The sequence below is a fragment of the Sciurus vulgaris genome, assembly GCF_902686455.1.
Source record: "Sciurus vulgaris genome assembly, contig: HiC_scaffold_629_arrow_ctg1, whole genome shotgun sequence".
Classification (NCBI taxonomy): domain Eukaryota; kingdom Metazoa; phylum Chordata; class Mammalia; order Rodentia; family Sciuridae; genus Sciurus; species Sciurus vulgaris.
In genome coordinates, this window is record NW_027632956.1 from 13,949 (window position 1) to 27,896 (window position 13,948).

A 13,948-nucleotide genomic window follows, 5' to 3' on the forward strand; every position below is an offset into this window, starting at 1 on the left:
ATAAGTGGTGTAAAGGAGCAATAGGACCTTGGAAAAACAAAGACCTTGGAGCCTACTTAAAGGCTTGTAGGGATATTAATGAGGCTTTTATTCAAGGTCAGGTGATGGCTGCAGCACTTGCACAGGGTCTTAGAGGCAATGCCAACTCCTGCCCAGGCCAACAGTGTGTTGGTGTAATATGGACACATAAAATGGACTGCCCCCAGGGACCTGTGCCAAAATTATTTCCTCAATGGAGAAAAAGGAAACACTGGGTAAGTGACTGTAAGTCAACTAAAGACAAAGGTGGTAACCCCTTACCTCCAAAAAATGGGAATCAGAGTCCCCGGCCTCGGGGCCCACAAATATATGGGGCTATCCAGTTTGTGCGTCAGACCCATTACCCCTTGACTCTCCAATTAGACAAACAAGAGGAAGAGCAGGATTGGACCTCTGTGCCTCTGCCAGAGCAGTATTAACTCCAGAGATGGGAATACAACCAATACCAACTTCGGTTGTGGGCCCATTACCTAAAGGAACAGTGAGACTAATTCTGGGGAGGAGTTCTTCTGCTTAAAAGGATTAAATATTGTCCCTGGAGTTATAGACCCTGATTTTACAGGAGAAATAAAAATCCTTGCTTCTTCACCAAGAGGTGTAGTAATAATAGCTCAGGGTGATCGCATAGCACAATTGTTGGTCTTACTCAGATGCCATGATCAATATCCATCAAAGAATATTATTAGGGGAAATAAAGGATTAGGTTCTACTGGCAAAAATATGGTCATGTTAACACTGGATTTAGAAGATAGACATATGACAAAGTTAGTGATAGAAGGCAAAAGTTTTGAGGGCTTATTAGATACTGGGGCTGACAAAAGTATTATCAAAATTGCAGAATGGCCCAAAGCCTGGCCACTTCAACAGGCAGATCAGACTTTAAGGGGATTGGATATAGCTTCCAATCCTAAGAAAAGCACAGCCATATTAAAATGGAAGAATGAAGAAGGTCATAGTGGTACCATCCAACCCTACGTCCTTGAACACCTCCTGGTAAACTTGTTGGGGAGAGAGATCATGGAAGAAATGGACTTACATCTCACATCTGAGATCCCATACAGTAATTCAAAAGCTAATCAAGTGATGTTAGCTTCACTTGGACACCAAGGACAGATATGGGAAAAAGGTCTTGGGAAAAATAGTCAAGGACCTACTTCACCCATTTTAGTTACTCCAAAACAATATAAAAAGGGATTGGATTTTCATTAGGGGCCACTGAAGCAATTAAAATAACATGAAAATCTGATAAAACTGTCTGGGTCCCTCAGTGGCCCCTCTCAAAAGACAAATTAGAAGCAGCCCAACAATTGGTTAAAGAACAACTAGGGGCTGGACGCATCAAAACATCCACCTCTCCTTTCAACACACCAATATTCATAATAAAAAAGAAATCAGGAAAATGGAGGCTATTGCATGACCTAAGAGCAGTAAATTCTATAATGGAGCCCATGGGACCTATTCAATTAGGATTACCTACTTTATTGACTATTCCAGTTAATTGGCCCTCCATTGTATTTGACATAAAGATTGCTTCTTTTCCATTCTGTTACATCCCTCAGACACCAAAAGTTTCGCATTTACTGTGCCCTCACTTAATTACAGCTCTCCTAATAAAATATATGAATGGATAGTTCTCCTACAAGGCATGGCCAATAGCCCCACTATGTGTCAAGTGTATGTAAACAAGGCTATTGAACCCATACGCCTAGCAAACCCTCAAATTTTAATCTATTATTATATGGATGATATTCTGTTAGCACATAAAGAACAACTGTCTTGGAAAATTGTTATATTTCCTTAATAAAGTCATTAAAATGTGGGGGCTTACATATTGCCATTGATAAGGCACAAATGACAGACACCAAAAACTTTATGGGATCTATCATAAATGCAACTATGGTTAAACCCACCAAAATTAGTATTCGAGTAGACCAACTTAAGACTTTGAATGACTTTCAAAAACTATTAGGTGACATTAACTGGATTAGACCTTACCTTCATTTACCCACCTCAAGTTTGGGCCCCCTGTTTGACACTCTTAAACGTGATTCTGATCCCCTTTCTAAGTAGGTGCTTACCCCTAAGGCTCGAACAGCTCTTAAGCTTGTTGAAACAGCTATGGAAAAGGTTCATCTTGATCGTATTTATCTAGATAAGCCTTCATCATTCATTGTCTTGGCCACAAATAAGTTACCCACAGGAGTGTTTTGGCAAAAGGGTCCTATTCTATGGGTTCACATGAATTATTCCCCTAACAAGGTCTTATCTTTGTTTACTGAATCTGTGGCAGAATTAATCCTTAGGACATTAAAAGTATTCCTTTCCACCTTTGGATCACATCCCTCAACAATAACTACTCCTTATACTACTGATCAGATACAATATCTTATTAATAATTCAAATTCATGGGTTATAGTTTTACTAGTACTTCTGCAGTGTTTGACAATCATTTGCCATCTGATCCTCTTCTCTAATTTTGGAGTCAACATCCTATAATTTTCCCAAAATCATCTGAAAAGAACCTATTATAGGAGCTATCCTTATATTTACTGATGGATCAAAAAATGGTATGGGTGCTATTACTATAGATAATGTTACAGAAACATTGCTGTTTAATACTCTATCTGCACAACAAACAGAACTATTAGTAGCTATAGAAGTATTCAAAACCCACCATAAGCCTTTTAACCTATTCTCTGATAGCAAATACGTTGTTAATGCTATTCAAAATTTAAAATTAACTGGTCTGCTCTCCCTCACTTCCACCATCACTAAGTATTTACAATCTTTACAAAAACTTATTTGGGATAGAAAAAGCCCTTTTTTTTATTGGGCATGTTCGGGGTCATACTGGCCTTCCAGGTACTCTAAGTTTACACAATGATTTAACAGACATGGTCACCAGACACCCACACATCTTTAATATGCTTGAAAATGCAAAAACTTTTCATTCCAAATTTCACATAAATTCTTCTACTCTATGTACATGCTATAAAATTACTAAGGCAACAGCTCAGGACATAGTCAAGTCTTGTGCTAAATGTGTTACACTTATTCCTAAACACTCGTTAGGAATAAATCCAAAAGGGCTTCAGCCCAATCATATTTGGCAAATGGATGTAACTCATTATTCAGAATTTGGAAAACTACAATTCATCCATGTGTCAATAGATACCTTTTCAGGATTTATTATGGCCTCTGCTCACACTAGAGAAAAAACCAAAGATGTAATAGCACACTGTTTACATTCTTTCTCTATCCTAGGGGTCTCCAAACAAATGAAAACAGATAATTGTCCTGGATATATGTCCCAGACCTTTAAACAATTTTGTTCCACCTTTGGTATTCAACATATCACAGGAATTCCCTATAATTTTTCTGGACAAAGCATTGTTGAGTGTGCCCATTTAACACTTAAAAACATGCTTTATAAACCAAAAGGGGAAATAGGGGCATCATAGAGATTCCTAAAAGACAAATTGTTCATCTTAAATTTTTTAAATCTCAATTCTGAGGACTGATTGGCTGCTGACCGTCATTCAGAGTCTAATAAAAAACATCTACCTCAAGTGTTCTGGAAGGACATTCTATCAGGACAATGGAAAGCCCCGAATCTGGAATTAATCTGGACCTGAGGGTCTGTTTGTGTTTTCCCGCAGGATGCACAATTGCCAATTTGGGTGCCTGAAAGATTAGTCAAGACTTCCTCAATATAAAACCAAGAAAAACAAGATGTGGAAGTTCCTCCACCTGCTGTTGTTGATGATACCTCACCATTTTAATAGAGGAACCATACATTATCTATGGGGGATACTAAAGGTGTGGCCCTTCCCTTTGCCCCTTACTAACTCTTCCAATCTATATCCTCCTTTTCTTACCACTAATTCCACATTAGGGTTACCTACTTTTACATGCCCAAAGCTATTAATAACAAGACTGATTTTCATATCCATTGGTATGGCTATTGCCAGTCCTTCAAAAAGTCTATTACTTGGCCTCTGTTATGGGAAGCTTATCAGCACCTAGGACCTGATAAAAAGGTCTCCAGTTATCTGGCTTTGGACCTTGGTACTTACCTAATCAGATATATATGACATCTCAAAGTACAAAAATATTTTACAGAAAATCTGGAATATAAAGGCAATTTCAACCCCTTATCCATCTGGTCCTTATGTGAACCTCAGACATGTACGAATATAAGCCCCCTGGCTTTTGTAAAATGAGGGTCCATAAGTAAAGGAAAGTGCACTGATCAAAAGGTTAATGGAGTTAATACTGAAATATGAAGACATAGTGAAACGATTGTTTTTCGTATACTCCTGTGTGCCTAGCTCCCCTTTCCTTTTCGTGACTTCTTATGAGAACTTCTCTAGACAGTTATTTTCACAGATCAATGGACAGATGGATTCGATGAGCTGGTAACAAGTCTTCAATGGCAGATCCTCACCATGAATACCACTAAGTTGTAAGTCAAACCAGGAGGGCTTATTGCAGGAGCATTAGATAAACTAACAAAATTTGGCACCAAAATTTGGGGGACTCTTAAGTCCCACACTAATAAACTTGGGTATGCTCGTGTTAATTCTATTCTACAATTACAAATGCCTCAAAGCCAGTCAACAGGCTCATAATGTTATCATAAAATAGGCCATGGCTGCCCTGGAAGTGGAACAATTTCCCAACATATGGCTTAGTATGCTGGATCGGTAGTCAGAGATGGGTAACCATGGAAAAACACTGTACCAACCTAAGACAGAAGGGCCAACTCCGCTTTGGTATACTTTGATGATGGGTAAGGACAGGATGTTGATTCCCGGGACCTAAGACAGATATGATCCCTGCGCGCTTCATTTTTATTTCATATAAGGAAGGGGGAATTGTTGGGGGCTGTGCCATGTGGGCTGTGCCAGGATGGCATCTGGTGGCCAGCCAGAGGTTGTTTTGATCACATTGACAGTGAGTAGGTTGACTAATATAAGCACACCCAGGTGATTTATCATTGGCCATATTCAATTAAGTCCACTCACACAACGGTTGCACAGGTGTTCCCGAGTGTTCCTGCTCGTGCCTGCTTATTTCGACCTTTGCCATGATTGGGCAAATGGCTCCTTAACTGGCATGGCCCTGCCCTCCACCTCCAGGAGGGAATATAAGCTGGCTCTCCTCAAGGCTCCAGGTTCCCAGATTTCCTGATTCATCAATAATTCATCAATAAACCTTTCCGAATTCAAGAGCCTTGCTATTCATTTGTCTCCTGCACCAAATTGACTCCACTGGATGATGTCATTTTTCTACAAAGCTCTAGAATTCCAACAGTGCTTTATGCTCTAGGTATATGGAACCCAATAGAAACAAGACTTTTCATGACTCCACCTTCAAAGCAAAATCTCATGACCCTAGCTTATTTCTGTTTCTTTGAAACCAGATGCTGATGTAGATTTACTAAAAGGTTAGGGAGCTGTAGACCTTTGGCACCGAGATGCTGTTGTGGTTGGGGTCCCTTGTAGTATAACCACATTATAAAATGGAAACAGAAATTTACACAATTTGTCATTGTACAGGAACCATTTTCAGGTCTATATCATGGGGAGGCTATTTCTGTAAACCAGTCATCAAAACCTTCCTTTGGTGCAGAGTGGAAACGTGGCTAACAGAGGAGCTCACTTACTCTCTTTCACTGTGGGACTCATGTCATAGTATATTTGCATGTCATCCTCTGTTCTTCATCTTCCTGTTTTTTCAACTGTATGTTTGTGCATTGCAACACATGACTTTAGTGTTAGATTTTCCCATGGAGTACATTTATGTATTGGCTCATACATCTGCTGACAAATTCAAAAGCAGATGCTAGAATAATCCCTAGAGATGTGGGGAAGCTATAAGGCCCTGCCATGCATAATGACTTCTTCAGGACCACACTCATGGGCAGAAAGAGGGGACGAATCTGAACCAAGCTCTGTCTCCTCAAACCAGGAGAGCTTGCTACACTAGACCTGTTTGGGGACCTGATCCAGTGTATGTTCGTGTAACTTTTTCCAGTTGTGCATATGTCATGGGAAGATGAGAGCATTCTACATTATATGGGAACTTTGGAAATATCTAACATGTGAAAGGGCCTCAGGCAAAGAGTTCCCAAGGAAGTGACCTCGTTTCCTTGGCAATTGAACACACAACTTGGAACCCAGTAGCTAGGCACTCACAGTCCAGATACAGTCCTATTCTGCTCATTTTTATTGAGACAGCAAGTTCAGAGCCATGAGTTCTTGTTGCCTACTGATCTGTGGGTGCTCAGGTATTAGTAAAACTATGAGTAGGGACCTTTCCTGAGTATGGAAGCACTGGATCAATGCTGGGTTTCAACAACTGTGGTAATTTTTTCCAAGGAGACCAGAGGTGAGACAGGAGAGGCCATTGCAAATGAGTGGAGGCTAGCCCACCACTCAGATTCCCATTTTGATAACGCCACACTAAAGAGTTGTTTGGGAGTGTGTGTATGTTTATGGTATGTGTGTGTGTGTGTGTGTGTGTGTGTGTGTGTGTGTGCTGGTGCATGTGTGGTGTATGCATATATTTGTGTGTGTGTGTGTGTGTGAGATCACCTGAGAATATGAAGGGAAAATCTTTTGTTCTGTTTTCCCTTGACACTGTGACTACTGTTTTTGTGTTAAAATATCCCTTTTGGATTTCCCAATCTATGGAGAAGATGCCATAGATTAATCATTGGATGTGTCCTGTGTATTTGACATCTTCTCAGCACTCATCTTGTAGGAGCTTGTAGATTACCTGTACCTGGCGTGCAGATAGGGAAACCACATATGTCCATAGATTTTTGTATTCATGTCAAAATTAGGCCAGTGCCAAGAAGATGCTGGAGCTTCTATGTAAATGGTTTGTACTACCTCCAAGGCCTGGGACACGACCATATCCTGGTTTGGTTTTGGACAGCTGGGTATCACTCTGAACCTCAGTCATCTCTGTGGAAAGAAGGGTTTTCAGAAGAGAACCCTGCCTGTTTGTTTAGAAAACCAAGTAAGATGAACCCTATGACTGTTTTCCTCAAGCCTGGTCTCATAGAGCATGTTGCCAACTGCTCTGGTCTTCCTTGTGGGCTATCTTCTCCCCAGTAAGTAAGTTCTTTGCCTTAGGCCATGCTGCTCTGAAATCTCAGGAAAGAGTTTCCACATTTGAGGAGAAGTTTGTTTTCTGAATTTAGGAGAACTTCTGACATGCATATATACAGAACAGAGACCTCTTAGGTGGACATAGTGGGTCCTGCACCTGAGGTAGCCAGGCTATAAGTGGTTAGGTTCATTCTTGGCTCAAATGTATGTGAAGCACCTACCATTTTCAGGCACTTGGCCTATTATTTATAAATCTGGAAAAACACCCAGCCCTCCTCATCTTCTATTATTGTCAGGGAGTTATTCAAGCCAGTATGCATTTAGGCAGATGAGGGGCACACAATGTTACTGATGACACACTTCTGGACTTCTGTTTGTATGAAAATCTCCAGATATCAAAGAGGAGTGACTTCAAAGAATGAATCGAATGGTCTTTGGGTCAAAATGAGGCCTACTGCCTTAAGAGTGGTCAGTTGGGAGGCTGTTTAGAGAATGAATAGGCAAACCACAGGTTCCACCATTTGTGCTAAGAATAGCAGGGGACTGAGGTCTGGTTTATCCTGCAGAAGGAACACAGTAAAAAGTGGTGAGGTTTTTGGTACCCAAGTAATAGTGTTGTAACTGGAGCCTCAGAGACAGGTGCTGAGAGAAACCCTCCTCACCACAGCCAAAACCAGGCAGGATTTACCTCACTTTTCTGTATAGGTGTTGGACAGCAACTGTGCAAAGCCCCTTTATACTAATTATACTTCTTTACAAGCCTACACTACAAACCTCAGAGAACACTTTTGACTCACTTCAGAGGACAATTCTATAAACAACAAATAGCCCCTTAACTCACTTAACACTTACACTCACCAATAAACCTTTCTACAATCCTCATAAAGCCCTCCTACACCATTCAGACAGCACTCCCTACATAACAAAGGGAAATTGCCTTTATGCCTCAGAGAACCGTTCCTATGTGGGAGACCACTGCCCTGTAGGGCCCACAGTGGTAGCTGGCCTTGCCCTAAGATGGCACTGAGAAGCCCAACCACAAAGAAAACAACTTTAAGGAAGTGCTTTCTATTGGCTGACTGATCTCCCCCGCATCCGTGCTTAGCTCATGATCAGTACATGTCCTCATTACCCACCATTAAGTCTTCACGAGCCAAACGCCTGACCCGTTAAGGTGATTGGCTGTTATATCCCATAAAACTGTGTACTTTGCATGGCGGAGGCAGGCAGGCAGCAGCTGCATGATGAGAGAAGAAGAAGAGAGGGCAGGCAGGCAGCAGCTGGGTGACGAGAGAAGAAGAAGAGAGGGCAGGCAGGCAGCAGCTGCGTGATGAGAGAAGAAGAAGAGAGGGCAGGCAGGCAGCAACTGCGTGATGAGAGAAGAAGAAGAGAGGCAGTGGCAGCACGATGAGAGAGGAAGAAGAGAGAAGCAGCAGTTGTGCGAGAGAGAAGAAGAAGAGAGAGAGCTGCACGGCAAGAAGAAGAAGAAGAAGAAGAAGAAGAAGAAGAAGAAGAAGAAGAAGAAGAAGAAGAAGAAGAAGAAGAAGAAGAAGAAGAAGAAGAAGAAGGCGACGGAGGAGGAAGAAGAAGCAGGCACTCGGCTCAGAAGCTCTCCCATAAAAATAAAGACCTTAAAATTCCAACTGAGAGCCGAGTCTTCATTGTACTCACTGGACGAGACATTTCTACACACCTCAAACTCACTTCCATCCACGTTTAAGAAATCCCTTCTTATTCACATCCAGAGTCCTATCTACAAAATTCAAAATTCCATCCTTACACACTTTAGGGACACTTCTTCCAAACTTCATTGAGCAACACTTAAACAACTTATAAATCCCTCCCTCTGTACCCCAGAGAGTACTTTCTACAAATGCTGTGAGATGTTAATTCAAACCTCACAATGTCCATGCTACAAACCTCAGCAAATCAAATTCCTTCACAACTCAGATAGAACACACTATTCACCAAAATGCGTTCCCTACTCACCTCTGAGGGTTGGAGTGACACACCTCAGAGAGCCCTTGGGATACTACCTTGAATGACTACCTTAAAGACTTTGGAGATTGCTTCTACTATCCTCAAAGAACACTCCCATTATATGTTCTATATAGTATGTTCTATCTAGTCATATCAAATTGATCCTCCTATTCACTTCAGAGGGCCCTAACTAAAGAACAGAGTTAGCACTTGTATGCAGGCAAAAGTCCTCCTACACCCCTCATAGATTCTTCCTGCACACCTAATAAAGACCTCTATACACACTTCAGAGCATGTGTACAACAAACCACAGAAAGCCCTTGCTTTACATCTCAGAGATCCCTTCCTATAAACTTCACATTCACCTCTCCACACAGCTCAGAGCCCTACCTACTCCCCTCAAGTAGTTTCTACACAATTCAGAGGGCACCCACACACACCTTAGAAACCCTTCCTACACACATTTACCAACCTCATATAACTCAAATAACTGATGCTACACATGAAACACTGCACCTCCACATACCTCAGAATGCCCAACTTTCAAAATTCAGAGGCCTTTGTTACACACCTCCTAGAGCCCTCCTTTCGCAGTTCAGTTTTTCTTCCTTATTCAACTCAGAGATCTATTCTTACTCACCTTAGAGTTTCATCAATACACACCCCAGCAAATTGTTACCACTTATCTCAGAGCCATCTCCTTACATGGTGCAATAAAGAGAGACTTCCATACAAATATCAGAATGCCCTTCCAAAAAATCTCAAGAAAAACTTACATAGATACCTCATGTAGCCCTCACTACTCACAAAAAGCCCTCCATATTCAACTGAGGGTCACAACTACAAATATCAGAGAGTTCCCATGATACTCTTCTGAGTGTCCTCCAAAAACACCTGAGGTTCTCTCTACTATCCTCAAGGATGCCTCCCACCAAACTTTAGAATGTTCTCCCTATTCATATCAGAGCTTTCACTATTCACTTCAGAGGGCCCTCCCTATACAACTGAGATAGCATTTCTACTGAGTCATATGGTCCTCCTATTCCCTGAATAAATCCCTCTGCACAAATAACAGAGACCTCCCTCCACACCTCTGAAAGTCTCCCTACACTCACCAGAGTGCCATCTCTCTGCATCTCAATGAGCCCTCACTACATACCACAGAGTACCCACACAACAAAGCTCAGAGTGTCCAACCTACTCAACTTAGCAAGTTCTAATTTCAGACTATATAGAACCACCTCCACACCTCATGGGACCCTCCCTTCTACATCTAGTTGTCCTCCTTACTTATATAAGAGAGCTCTCACTATTCACTTCAAAAGGCCCTACAAACAACCCACTGAGCTCTTTCTACTCAACTCAGCACACACTATACACCTGAGTGAGCCCTCCCAACTCATCTCTGAAGATCCTCAAACTCATGACTTATAGCCCTTTAACCCACATTATAGAACTATTCTACATGCCTCATAGAACTCACACAACACAGCTAAGTGGCAGCATGCTACCAAACTCAGAGGGCCTACTCTACATACCTCAGTATACCCTTCATATAAATCAAAGTGTACCACCATACTCACCTCAAGTGCAGTCCCTACACACATCAGAGAGATGTTCCTACATAACTCAGAGAGCACAAACTGTACTTTGAAAGCCTTCCCCCACTAACTATACACTAACAGCTTGGAATTTGCTCCATACAAGAATCAGAGAACCCTCCCTACACAACGGAATGCCCTTCTGGTACATTGAAGAAAACCCTCACTACTCATTTCAAGAGAAGTACCTACACACCTCAGAGAGACTTTCCTGCAGACCTAAATGAGTACTCCTTATATTCCTTTTCAAGCACTCCCCAAACAGGGAGTCTTTCTGCTAACATCAGAAAAACCTCACTGCACTCGTCTTAAAGCTATTTTTACTGACCTTCTATGTACACCACAAAGAGGTGTACTTAATTGATCACTCCCACTTATATGATTAAGCCCTCCTACAAAATTCATAAAGCCCTCCTACACCCTTCAGAGGGTCCTCTCATCATACGTCATAGAGCCCTCCATATAAAATGAAGAGAACCCACCTTCACACCTCAGAAAACTTTTCCTAAACACCTCAAATACACTTCCCTACACATCTGAAAATCTCCTCTCTACTCATATCAAGAAAACTTTATGTAGAACTCAAAATCCCATCCTTATACACCTTATAAACACTTGCTCCACACTTCATTGAGCAGCACCTAAACAACTCAGAAAGCCCTCCTTACGTGCTCAAGAACATACTCCCTAGAAATGTCACAGGTATTAATTAAAACCTCAGAAGACCTGTGCTACACACTGCAGCAAACCCTACCCACACATCTCAGATAGACCTCACTACTCTTTAAGAAAAGTTGTCCCTACTCACCTATGAGGGTTTTACCTACACACCTCAGAGATTCCCTTTACTGTCCTAAAATACACTTTAGTGTGTTCTCCCTATTCATATCAGATGGATATCTCTACTTACTTCAGAGTACCCTCACTACACACCTGAGATTGCACTACTACAAAGGAAAAAGTGCTTTATAACACCTCATATATACCTTTTGCACGCCTAATGGAGATCTCCCTACACACCTCAGAGAGCTTGATCCACAAACCTCAGAGATTCCTTTTCTTCACACATCCCATACACCTAACTACAAATCTCAGAAAGCCCTCCCAACTTACATCAAGCACCCTACCTACACAACTCAGAGGGCCATCTATACACACCTGAAAAACCCTTCCTACACACATAATTGAGCAATCCATATACAACTCAGAGAATAATACCACACAGTGCCTCTCTACATTTCTCAGATTGCCCTACTTTTACAACTCAGAGGGCTCTGTTACACACCTCATAGAGCCATCCATTAAAATCTGTTTGTTCTCCCCATTAATCTCAGAGATCTCTTTTTACTCACTTTAGAAACATATCCCTATACACCTCAGTGATTTCTTAATACTCACTTAAGTGTACCTTCCCTATACACCCCAAACAAGAGTCCTCCATACAAAGCTTAAAATGTCCTTTAAAAAAATCTCAAAAAAATTCTATGTATGCATCTCAGGTAGCAAACACCATTTACCAAAATGCCCTGTGCATTCATTCAAAGGCCAGAACTATAAAACTCACAGATCCCTTGTGATACATCTTTGAGTGTCCTCCCCAAAACCCTGAGAGATTCCCTGTATAATCCTTCACAACAAAATTTAGTGTGTTCTCCTTAACTTCACTTCAGAGGGTCCTCCCTACACAACTGAGATTGTAAAGATTGAGGGGTGAACAAATAAAGAAGCAGGCATACAGCATGGCATACAATAAGGAGTGGCTTCTGTGGGAAAACAAGTTCAATATTATTATGTACTCCAGGGAAATATCAGGTTACATTAGGGCAGTTAGTTTGTGCATGTGCAGATCATATAACTTGCTTGCTTCTCAGAGTCCACTAGGACCAAATGTTTTTATAAGAAGATAACAGCTCAAGGACAGAGGAATTGCAGAATGTTTCTAAGCCAGAGAAACTGAAGGTTTTCATCATCTGAACTGTGTGCTCACTCTAAGGACTTATGCTTCTTTGTAATTTCTCATGGCTTGACCCTCTACAAGTCCAAGCTTTTGTTCCTCTACAATTCCAAGCTTTTGTTTTGTGTGAACATTTAAATAGATATGACTTGTCTTTTGTTTAAGGAAGGTGGAGGGAGAAAGAAAGATAGACATTGGAAAATAAGCACAACATAATAAGGCAAATGTCTATAAACATCCTCCAATGAAAAACTGTTTGATCCATGTAAAATTTGGTAGCCATGAGGTTAGCCAATCTAATAAATTTCAACATCCATCTTGTTGCACCTTCTTTACAATGTATTTGAGATGATCCAGTTCCTTTTGAATGGAATTATTGTTATCAGTTATATTGAAACAACACAGGTAATTGAATTTATGGCATCCCTTATGATGTAACAACAGCAAATAATCAATAGAAGTCCTATTATCAAGAATAGCTTAAGCACAAAGCCCTGGGTTCAAATCCCCAGCACCACACACACACAATAAAAGAATAGCTTAAAAAAAAGAATAGCTTGATGGTGTTGTTTTTGTTCCTCAGTGGCATAGTAATTGCCCTTGATGTGTAATTTATGTTTTTTACCATAGCACAGGTAAGCCCCATTGTTTATAATCTCCTACAGTTGGCAGAAATACCAACTAAAGAGAATTTTAAAGCCTCAAATTCTTCTTTAGACAATGGATTAACCAAATCATCACAATCTTTATTTAAGTAAATAGCCATTTTGTGTAATTGTTGAGCTGGATGGTGACCTATTAATCTTGAAGAGAGGGGAGAAATGCTGTTAATCTACTTAAAAAATGAGTTCCATAAAACATATTAGTTGGAATATAGTTAGAGGTTTAAGCACCACATGAAAAGAACAGATTCCAGTATGTTTCCCATATCTACATCTTGGTGGATACAAATCTCAGAGGAGCTAACAATTTCTGCTAAGTGAACCCAAATGTTATAATGACTGCAAGAAGCCAAAGATGGAACAGTTTTCTGTACAGGGCACCACCAACAAACAGGAATACAACAGAAAGAACACAATAATGGCCAGCATAGTTATGAAAATTTGGGTAAGTTTTACGGAGAGGTGTAACCAAATTTTTCAGGGCACATTCTAAACCCATCTTGTCTAGCAATTGTGGAGAGATGTGGTTAAAATCTTTATATCCCCCCAGGTCACTAGATGATTAGAAGATTAGGAGCCCCTAGGGCCTTT